At 44.2% G+C, this 7,519-nt stretch overlaps 1 pseudogene; it reads right to left on the bottom strand.

Annotated features, from left to right (window-relative positions):
* Positions 1–200: 200 nt before the first annotated feature.
* Positions 201–1,676, bottom strand: LOC143411667 (delayed-rectifier potassium channel regulatory subunit KCNS3-like; annotated as a pseudogene).
* Positions 1,677–7,519: the final 5,843 nt, after the last annotated feature.

Below are 7,519 nucleotides of genomic sequence, written 5' to 3'. Positions count from 1 at the left end.
TTAGAACGAGGCATTTCATTGACCTCACTGAGAAAAATAAAGATCATTCTATCATTTCAGAATTCAGCAATGAATGTCCAACTATGGCTAAAAGGTACGCCCTGAGAATTGAATGAATTTAACAAACCCATTAAGGTTTATAAAGCTGTGTTAACCTAATGTCAGGAAGGGGCACAAGATACAGGCACAAATGTCCCTGCTCATTTTGGTGTGCAGTTCTCCAAAGATGCGGTGTTATAAACATCCTCATTGTCTTCGATGCTCGAAGCATCTGTGGAATCGGGATCGCTCACCACGATGCCCACGGAAGAGAGACTGTTAATGACGGCATGCACTCGCTGTGCATAAATGTCCCTAATGTTAAAGTAAGGTAGCTCATGACACTTCTCCGGTGGGTCCTCACTGCTCTGGTCCACAACCATGTCCTTTTGCTTCTGGTAGTACTTGGAAAACTTGTTGAAGATGATGGTGATAGGAAGGGCCATCACCAATATGCCGCAGATGATGCACGTGTTGGCGATAATCTTCCCGGCCAAGGTGACAGGGTGGGTGTCTCTGTAACCCACGGTGGTCATGCTGATGGTGGCCTACCACCAGCAGACGGGGATGCTGGTGAGGCTGGATGTGTGGTCATCTTTCTCCACAGAGTAGATAAGCACGGAGAAGATGGAGATGCCGACAGACAGGAAGAGAAGCAGCAGCCCGACTTCATGGTAGCTGTGTCTCAGCGTGGCCCCAAGAGACCGACGTCCTACGGAGTGCCGAGCCACCTTCAGAATTCGGAAAATCCTCATAAGGCGAAGGATCTGGACCACCTTGCCCATGTTCTCAATGTCCTCCTTCTCTTCTTCCTTGGTGTCTACCACCAATGTGACATAGAAAGGAATAATGGAGACAAAGTCAATTATGTTCAGAGGATTCTTCCAGAATTTCTTTTGACAGGGAGCAGCAACCAGCTGGATGGCAAGCTCCCCAGTGAACCAAGCAATACAGGCGATCTCCACACCCTCCAGCACAGGGTCGTCCACCTCCCCGTCCTCATTCTGGAACTCTGACATGCTGTGGACACACATGGCCACTATGGAGGCCAGCACCACGCTCAAAGAGGAGATGGCAATCAGCTTGGCAGACGGGCAGTACCCAGGGTTTTCCATACGAATCCAGATTTTCTTCCGGAGCTGACCGAACCGCAGCTGGTCAAACTTCTCCAGCTCTTTCTCAAACAGAGAGGACTCTTCAAATGAGGAGTCGGTGCTCACGTTGTTGCTTTTCTGGTCCCAGTCCTTCCTGTGGTTTTCCTCCTTGCGTTCCTGGTAGCGACCACTGCAACGGGAGTCAATGAAGAGCTCCTTGATGTCCCAGTACTTGATCTCCTGGCAGAAGGAGAACACACACAGCTCCTCCATGACGTGCAGCTTCCCCGTGTAGTAAAAATTCAAGACATATCTGAACAAGGAGGGGTTCCGGTCAAAATAGTACTCTTTATCGGCCACGCTGTAATCATCACACAGTTCCAGGATGGCCTCCTCGGAGTGGCAGGTGAGCAGCGTCCCCAGTCTGGTGTGAGGGAACCTCAGGAACGCGCTCTGGTCAACAGACTGCTTAAAGCTCCCCACGTTCAAGTTGACAAGTTCCTCGTCTTGTCCAGGGCGATGGAAAAACTCACCAAGCACCATTATAGATCCAGGAAGTTGAGAGCTGGCTGGGAAGGGAGACGAAGACGATCACGAGGCACCCTGGTGGTGGTGATGTCACACACTCTGCCCTCATCCTGCACAGTGGAACATCCGTTGTCATCCAAGAAGCTTCGCCCTTCTTCCCCCTTTGGAACGTGGAGTGCACATAGGCATTCAGTGGCCAGAAAGAAGAGAAGAATCCTGTTCTCTGGTTGTACAAGCCAAGCACCTGCTGGGAAACCACTCTCAAGATTGGCAAAACGCAGAATCCTCAGCCAAGGTGCTCCTGGGTCATGTGTAGAAATCATGAGCTTCTTTCTTTTTCATTCACCCAGAGATGCTTTACAGCAGGCACTATCCCTTTCGGCTGTTCGCAGCTCGCGCAACAGGCAGAGACTTAGGACTCCAGCGATGGCACGCTCCGAGGACTGGAAGATGGGGGGCGCCGCCAGACAGGCGCCCAGTAGGATGCAAAGTCCCTTGCGGGAGTAGACCTGCACCCGCAACACGAACCTCCGGAGCCTGCAGGAGTCCTGGTGCGTCTGGCTTGCTCCACTCTGCAAGGCTGCGCACCAGTGCTGCAGGGATCAGGCCTCCCATGCCGCCCCGTGCCCGCCGCCTTGGCGGCGAGGAGAGCGGGGTGGCCCGCGTCAGTCCTATTTCTCTTATTTTTCAAAAAGCAAATAGAATTGTTCATTTTGTTTCTTCAGAATTTTGTTTTGGCTCATACTATTTCCCATAGCCTCTCATTTTTTGTATACATTATTTACTAAGAGATAAAGAAGTTATATAATTCATCATTGAACTTGGAATATATCTCTTAAATTAATTTTAAAAGTTTTATATTTTTATTTTGCTGAGTGTTAAACTTTTTTCTTATTATGAAATGAGATACACTAATTATACCTGGAAATTATGGAAAAGATATTAAAATTATAAATAACCACAATTCCATCAGCCAGAAAAAACACTGTTTCCATTTTGGTGTGTCTCTCCTTAGTCTTCTTTTGTCCTGGTGCATTTTTTTTCTTTTACAAAATTGGAATCACCATTTTTTAACTTTTAAAAAATGATATTTTATGTCTTAAGTGTTATTTAGAAACATGACATTTTAATGGTTGTATCCTCATCAATGTATTTAAGATATTGAAGAAAATTTAATATCAACTTTTATGATGTGTATGAGCCATTAATGTAACTAAAATACTTTAGCCTAGTTCACATAAGCTGATCTTAAGTTTTTGCCCTCTCTCTGAACATTGTCAGACATGTTTTATTTCTAAGTATGAATTTAAGATCTGAGCATTGATGAAATGCTAGCACTCCTGATAACCAGTTTTCTTTCCTTTCTTTCAGTGTACTCAGGAAGCATTACACCTCCATGTGTAACGTCCTTGTTTTCTCTCATCAATTCTGGGCCCTGTTATTGGTGTTCTGACCCTGTGTACCTTAAAAACCCTGGAAATTTATTAGATTTTCCCACCATGCTGGACTGACTTCTTCCTGTTTCTTTATTGTCTTCACCCATCAGTTTTCTTTTCTGCAGCAGATGGTTACTGATGATCAGAGAGCTTCAGGACCACCAGACTCACCTCCACATTGACATCATAGCTCCTAGCCGACTTCCACCTTCCCACCTGAGTCAGTCTCCTATTCCTCCAGGCTACTATCATCTCCCTGTTCCCTGATCTTTCACTCTTCAGCTGACCAATCCCTTCTGCTCCTCTCATCCTGTCCTTGCAGTGGCCATTCTTCACCGAAGACCTGCTCTGTAGAAAACTTCTGCTCTCATTTCTCCTTCAAACATTTGTTTCTTCTGCTTTTATGTCTGTCCATCTGGTTAACCCCTTTTTCTTGGCTTCATTTGGCTCTACATTGCAAAACAACTTTACCAGAATAGCACTTTCAATTATGCCACAACATTTACAATTTCTTGCCACCATGCATCTCATAAGAAGAACTACACTCCATGTTTTTTTGTTTTTTTGTTTGTTTGTTTTTTACTGGATGACCATTTCCTTTAAAAAAAACGGTGCACATGGTCACTGACACAGTTCCTTAGCATGAATCATCAATGACCCCAGAATTTTAGGTATTTATGGTTTTTAAATGTACTAAGTCTAAATATAGGCCAGATTCCTCTCCCATTAAAATATTTTTAATGCATTTGCTTGAAGTTTGCAGAGTTCAGAAGACATCCTCACGTGCACACCATAATCTAGAATTCATACTGCAATTAAGGAAGGAAAATGAGTTGTTGGTTATTATTATACCACAATTAGGGAAGGAAAGCTGGGGCAGACTTTTTGATTTAGCAAGTTTTTCTATGCCACACAGAATTCCAGTTAGCAGAAGCTTCTGTCTAAAATCCTAGAGATGGAAATTCAGCTTGTATCGTCTTCCCTCTTTCCTTCACATTCCCAACGTGTTTGCCTGCTTCCTTCAGACAGAGAAACACAAGCTGACTCCTAACAGGAACCAGAAAGTACATGTGAGAAAAGTCAGAACAAGAAAAGAAGAGTGGGAGAGAAGGAAAATAGGCATTGAATTTATGAGTGACACAAGGAAACTGGAACAGGCAGGGAGCACGAAAGAGGACAGGATGCCCAGAGGGTTTGTCATTTTCTTTCTTTGGGTTCCCAGTTCCAGGCCACCCCCTGCTTCAGTGTCATGAGAGGATGTGCAGTCCCTACTCACACATGTCCAGTAACCCAGGCCAGGAGTGTGTGATTGTTACTAATGCCTGTGGCCAAGCTGCTGCCATACATGCAAGTCCATTCTCTCCTTCTGGGGCTTAGCCAGCGTCCAGCACCTGGCATCTTTCTGAACTCTTCTCACTAATATGTGATTTCCATTTTCAGAGTTTTACACTTGACTATGTGTTCAAAGAAAGCAAGAAGGCCTTTCCATAGTGTACCACATTGCTTCTTTCTCTTTGGGTTAAATAATTGCTTCTGTTATAAAAAACATGGTTCACTCTGTTACATTCTGCATTTCTCTTTCTGTTCTTATTGTTAATATTTACCCAGTTCACCTGCCATTTTGTATCTTCTAATTATATACTGTCAGTTTCATTGCCACCGAAATCCTGTCTGAGGTGCTGTTTCTAAATGAAATGAGATTCATCTTGTAATCTTGTCTCTTAGAAAAGAAGTACATGAAATACTGTAAAAATGAGGCTCTGCTGGTTCCTGCTTGCTGGTCTGTCTGACTTATTCACTTCAAAACTGTGAATCTGAATCCATGTAACACTGGGGCTTGCCGCTAAGATAGTAATTATGTTATTTTTTGGAAGCTCTCATGGGACTAGAACTAGTTGATAGTTAAAGAAATAAATTTCTGATTTCTGTTCCGTGGCAATGTTGTTATTCATATATGCTTCTGCCTGATAAGGGAAATTTTTTAAACAATTTAAATTTCTTTCATTCCTTTTTCTTCAAATTCAGATCCCATGCATCAGATGTTACAGACTACTCTTATCTGGCTGCACCCAACCATTCTCTGCATCCCCAGCCGGTCACTCCTTCCTACACTGCCAGTGATGCACCACCACATGGGGCTGCAAACCAGGCCCCTGAACACGAGTACCGGCCCCCCTCTGCCTCGGTGAGGCACATGGCCCTAAACAGACCTCAGCAGTCACCACCACCACCACCACCCCAGGCCCCAGAGGGGTCCCAATCCTCTGCACCAATGACTCCAGCAGATTATGGGTAAATCAGTATTCCTTGTACTTTAGTTGCTACTTGTTTTTGCATTTGAATCTTAATGTATTTTGGAAGAATTTTAACCTCAATATTTTAGATACCAGAATATAGTCAAGACTAATTGGATGTAGACACTTCAGTAGTGTCCTACTCTATGTTAAATAAAGTAGGTGTGCTACTGACCCTACCTTATTACAGCTAAATTCCAGGTTGAGAGCTTTGTTCCTGTATATGTGTTCTCTTTGCATACATACTTACATGTGTTTGAAAGGATCTTTAAATCAGGCATTGATAAAGGATGACATGCTGTTTTGTGAAACTGTTCAAATTCTCAAATTTCTCTACACATCCTGGGTGAACCATAGAGAATGCTTATCACGGATGACTGAATCCTGTAACATCACTTCGCACACTTGACTCTATATACTTTCTTGACCTCTGGGCCCTTAGATTGTTCTTCCCCCAGGCCCTCTCCTTTTCTGTCTGGGTTAGAATTCTAATACCTCTTTTAAAAGACCTTCCTTTTCACATGTTCATCAAATCAAGCTCCCTCCTTGACTTTAATAGGGTTTCTTTAGCTCTGTTTTTGTCTTAACCCTCAGAGTCAATACCCAGAGAAGTTGAATATATGCTTCTGTAATGTGTGTTCTTTATGCAGAGCACTGGTGTCACTTTCTAAATGTATGTTCTCAGCCCTCATAGGGGAGACCACCTAGACTTGGCTATTCTTTTTGTGCCCTGGTGGAACCAGGATTCCCAGAGTGCTTCTTTCAGGCTCAGAGAGGGCCTGTGGTCCAGTTGACTGGGAAAACCCTTGACTGAGCAGAAATCAGCTGATTTCTTGGCTTAGAACTTTTCAAAGCCTTTGACACACTACTGGGTGCTGTGGTCCCAGGGTTTCCGTGGAACTGGGCTAGAGAATATAGGATTTTCCTCATCTGGTTGGTCACGCAGCCCTCAGGAGGCAAGTTTCTAAGCCCTTTGAGATGCCCAGGATGAAGGATGCCATTGCTCTTCTGCAGCAACTACATTATTTTAGTATTCACAGAAGGTGCTTTCCTCTTCAATGATTGTGTGTTTGTGTGTGTATGTGTGTGTGTTTCAATAAGTCTTGCATTCATCATAATGAATAATGTAGGACTATAAAATGACAGAACCACAGAGTGGGCATGTGCATCCTGCAGTGACTGAAGTCTGGCTGGTAGGGGGCATTGTGTCTGGGGGAACTTCTTTGATTAGGCATACTAGAACTCTGGGACATGGCCCTTTATTGTTAACATTGGTGACTCTGTTACATCTCTTTATTAGGATGCTCCCGGCACAGATAATTGAGTATTACAACCCTTCAGGACCACCTCCTCCTCCACCTCCACCCATGATTCCTTCAGCACAAACTGCTTTTGTCAGCCCTCTCCAGATCCCCATGCAGCCCCCCTTTCCTGCATCAGCTGGTTCCACATACTCAGCTCCTCCTCATTCATCTTCAGCTGAGCTCCTCTTCACAGCACCACCACCTCCAGGTCCACCACCTCCCCCACCAGGCCCTCCTGGCCCCTGCTCTTCTCTTTCATCCTCCCCAATGCATGGCCCCCTGTAGCTGAGGCAAAGCATCCTGAGCCTGCACAGCCCCTGATAAGTGATGCTCGAAGTGACCTCCTTGCTGCCATCTGGACAGGTAAGTGGAGCACCCCACATACACAGCCTTCCTTATAGAGAGAGTTCTTTAGGTCTCTAGCACACTTCAACCTTGTTGCCTTTAAATGATAGCTCTACACATTAAATGATTTTTTGGAGTCAAAGGATGCTTGTTTGATTTTTTTTAATATTAGGAGTTTTTTTGTAGTTGTCAGGTGTGCATATCATGATAAAGAATTGAGAAGAGACTAGTGGCAGGCATATGGAACAGTGTAGCTCTAGAACTTTCCATTGAGATGTTCATGTGCACCTTAGTCACAACTAATCTTCTTAAAATGGACTTTGCACACTCTTTTCTCCCCTCAAATTTCTAAAACCTTTTGTCCTTAAACTTAGAAAAACTAAGTCCAGTATCCCTGTTCAGTTTTCTTTCCTTTTGGAGCAATCAGAACATTTTAATTCTCACCCCTATGTCGTGTCTCTAGGAATTCAGCTGAAAAA

Source organism: Callospermophilus lateralis, chromosome 12, assembly GCF_048772815.1.
Source record: "Callospermophilus lateralis isolate mCalLat2 chromosome 12, mCalLat2.hap1, whole genome shotgun sequence".
NCBI classification, from domain to species: domain Eukaryota; kingdom Metazoa; phylum Chordata; class Mammalia; order Rodentia; family Sciuridae; genus Callospermophilus; species Callospermophilus lateralis.
The sequence above is the reverse complement of the archived record's forward strand: the minus strand, read 5'-3'. Positions and strand labels throughout refer to the sequence as shown.